The following is a 4,130-nucleotide window of genomic DNA, read 5'->3' as shown; positions in this document are numbered from 1 at the left end:
GCAAGCGTTCTATCCATTAAGTAAGTACGCAATGAGGGGGGTCTATGAAAAACCATACACTATGCGTACAGGGTGAGGGGGGGTTATAGTCTGGCCATACACTATGCGTACAGGGTGGGGGGGGGGGGGGGTATAGTCTGGCCATACACTATGCGTACAGGGTGAGGGGGGGTTATAGTCTGGTCATACACTATGCGTACAGGGTGGGGGGGGGGGGTATAGTCTGGCCATACACTATGCGTACAGGGTGAGGGGGGGGGGGGGTATAGTCTGGCCATACACTATGCGTACAGGGTGAGGGGGGGGGGGGTATAGTCTGGCCATACACTATGCGTACAGGGTGAGGGGGGGTTATAGTCTGGCCATACACTATGCGTACAGGGTGGGGGGGGGTATAGTCTGGCCATACACTATGCGTACAGGGTGAGGGGGGGGGTATATAGTCTGGCGTACGTACGCAACCCAAGAACCATTTTCTGAACCAATTAGAAAATGCGTAAATGTTTAAATGATAGATTTCCATGATAATCAAGGGAATCCTACAGGTATTGCACATGAGGCCGGAACTTACACACGCTAAACTTGACTGGGTTCTGATGACAGCCCACTACAAGGTTTATTGCTGTTTTCCCACGTGTTTGCCATGTTAGTGTTAATGTGCAGTCAGCTTTTTAAAAATATTTTTCTATAATTTTCAAAAAAATCTGCTGTGTATGAAGGAGGCGTAGCTGGCTTGTTTGCTTGGTGCAGCACTAGTGATAGTTAGAGAGTTGTTTGGTATGGGTGGGGGAGAAGGCACAGCATCAGAAACCAAACATTCCACTCTATCGGAAGCATAGCACTGCCCTACAAAACTCTGTAACTTCACTAGTGTACATGTTGGCTGGTCAAATACTCGCCCTTGCCTCCTTTTAAAATCATGTACTACAGATTTATTTTTATACACTGTTGTTTAGCTAGCCTACTGTATATCTTTGTTTAAAGCTGTATTTTTGGGAGATTTTATCTTAAAGATCGATGCTTTTAGAGAGAGTTCATGTACACAAGATTGGTAATTTGGTTTTATGATATTGTAAAACAGAAAGTTAACTCTTCTTTCTAAATTCATGAATGTTCATCTGATCTTAGGTCCTCAATAAAGCCAGTTCTACAGAATCATACATCTTTACCTTTGTTCATTAATCCTCCACTGCCACATTGCACATTGTGTGCGGCTGTGTTACAGAAATTAGCACAAGCTTAAATGTTCTGGCAAGATTGTTGAGCCCCCCCCCCCCCCCCCCTAGACCAGCCAGGCCCTTGCTCAATCCTCATCACTAAAAGCGGGCCTTTTCGGGGTGTATTCCTAACCTGCCTAACTACACTGGCTGTGCCTGTCTCATCTCTCTTACCATATTGCAAGCATGGTGGAGCAGCCAAGACTGATTTGGCCTGGCTGTGCCTGTCTCATCTCTCTTACCATATTGCAAGCATGGTGGAGCAGCCAAGACTGATTCAGCCTGGCTGTGCCTGTCTCATCTCTCTTACCATATTGCAAGCATGGTGGAGCAGCCAAGACTGATTCAGCCTGGCTGTGCCTGTCTCATCTCTCTTACCATATTGCAAGCATGGTGGAGCAGCCAAGACTGATTCAGCCTGGCTGTGCCTGTCTCATCTCTCTTACCATATTGCAAGCATGGTGGAGCATCCAAGACTGATTCAGCCTGGCTGTGCCTGTCTCATCTCTCTTGCCATATTGCAAGCATGGTGGAGCATCCAAGACTGATTCAGCCTGGCTGTGCCTGTCTCATCTCTCTTACCATATTGCAAGCATGCTGGAGCAGCCAAGACTGATTTGGCCTGGCTGTGCCTGTCTCATCTCTCTTGCCATATTGCAAGCATGGTGGAGCAGCCAAGACTGATTCAGCCTGGCTGTGCCTGTCTCATCTCTCTTACCATATTGCAAGCAAGGTGGAGCAGCCAAGACTGATTCAGCCTGGCTGTGCCTGTCTCATCTCTCTTACCATATTGCAAGCATGGTGGAGCATCCAAGACTGATTCAGCCTGGCTGTGCCTGTCTCATCTCTCTTACCATATTGCAAGCATGGTGGAGCATCCAAGACTGATTCAGCCTGGCTGTGCCTGTCTCATCTCTCTTACCATATTGCAAGCATGGTGGATCAGCCAAGACTGATTCAGCCTGGCTGTGCCTGTCTCATCTCTCTTACCATATTGCAAGCATGGTGGATCAGCCAAGACTGATTCGGCCTGGCTGTGCCTGTCTCATCTCTCTTACCATATTGCAAGCATGGTGGAGCAGCCAAGACTGATTCAGCCTGGCTGTGCCTGTCTCATCTCTCTTACCATATTGCAAGCATGGTGGATCAGCCAAGACTGATTCGGCCTGGCTGTGCCTGTCTCATCTCTCTTACCATATTGCAAGCATGGTGGAGCATCCAAGACTGATTCGGCCTGGCTGTGCCTGTCTCATCTCTCTTACCATATTGCAAGCATGGTGGAGCATCCAAGACTGATTCAGCCTGGCTGTGACTGTCTCATATCTCTTACCATATTGCAAGCATGGTGGAGCAGCCAAGACTGATTCAGCCTGGCTGTGCCTGTCTCATCTCTCTTACCATATTGCAAGCATGGTGGAGCAGCCAAGACTGATTCAGCCTGGCTGTGCCTGTCTCATCTCTCTTACCATATTGCAAGCACGGTGGAGCAGCAACGGCTGATTCGGCCTGGCTGTGACTGTCTCATCTCTCTCATCATGTTGACATCACGGTGGAGCATCAACGGCTGATTCGGCCTGGCTGTGACCGTCTCATCTCTCTAATCATGTTGGTAACACGGTGGAGTAGCCAGGACTGATTTGGCCATTTGGACATCAGTGAGAAAGATATGTTGCAGATCTCTTGCGGCTGACCATATATACTGGAAGAGACTAGAGAAGCAGGTCCAGGACAGATTGCCGCGAAAATTTATAAATAGTTCGGGAAACTCATAACATCCTCTTGCAGCATCCTCTTGCAAACAGGGCCTACTCCTTACGCATCTTTCTGATTGAGGGAGTAAACATATCGAGGCCACATATCGAGTGATCGATGGCCGGATTTGTCAGGATGTCAAGCCAGCTTCCCAAACTATTTATAAATTTTCGCGGCAATTTGTCCTGGACCTGCTTCTCTAGCCTCTTCCATATATACTCTGCTGCATGCTGTGCAAAAACTGGCTGAAAAATCTGCCGCCAACAATGTCGTCCTTGTTGCAGGGCTTGCTCTCTTGCATATCTTTGTAGGACAATGGGTCTGGCCTAATTTCTTGTTTACTCATAACAGTTGACCTTAGCCCTTGCCATATCTCAGCATATTTTTCAGTTGCCAGTTCATTTCTCCCCCACACCTACTCCCACTTCAGTGTTACATTCCTTTTTGTACATTTATCAAAATACTCCCTCACTATTTCAAAACATCTACCTTTTCCTTACCATGCAAGATGTCCCTGCTAATACGAATCGGTAACATGAATGTACCTGCATCAATATTTGCTAATTAACTGCCATTAATTGACCTGTACATGAGACCTGTACATGAGACCTGTACATGAGACCTGTACATGAGACCTGTACATGAGACCCGTACATGAGACCTGTAAACTTGTTATCATAATTTTGTGATCTTTTTGGTTAAACGCTAGATTACATCTCTTTCAAAGTAACACTAGCCCATGAAAAAGAAGGTTGTCCTAACATTCTCGAAAGATGACAAAATGTGAAAATGTATTGTCAGAAGCCATGCCATTTAAATCAGTCTTTGCAAACATCAACGCGACCTCTGCATCCTTGTGTTTGAGAGGGTGGTTGTACCTTTGCTTGTCTGGTGGTTTTTCGCAGTTGCCATTGTTGCGCGTCTCTCTCAATATTTCGTTTGTCACCGTTCAGTGTTCGCCTTTTTACCCAGTTCACTCTGTAGAGTGCCCTCGATGGCTGTTGTGATAATTCTAAAGTGTACTTCATACATATTTGTAGTATTCAACACTTTATAAGTGTCTCTGTTTGTCCTCAGACCAGTTACCTCCCACCTCAACGGCGATGGTTGAGTTTTTTTCTCTTCTTTAAGGGCCAGTTATGGTGCATTATGATTGAAAAT

Source organism: Lineus longissimus, chromosome 4, assembly GCF_910592395.1.
Source record: "Lineus longissimus chromosome 4, tnLinLong1.2, whole genome shotgun sequence".
In the NCBI taxonomy this organism is placed as follows: Eukaryota; Metazoa; Nemertea; class Pilidiophora; order Heteronemertea; family Lineidae; genus Lineus; species Lineus longissimus.
Note: the sequence above shows the minus strand (reverse complement) of the source record.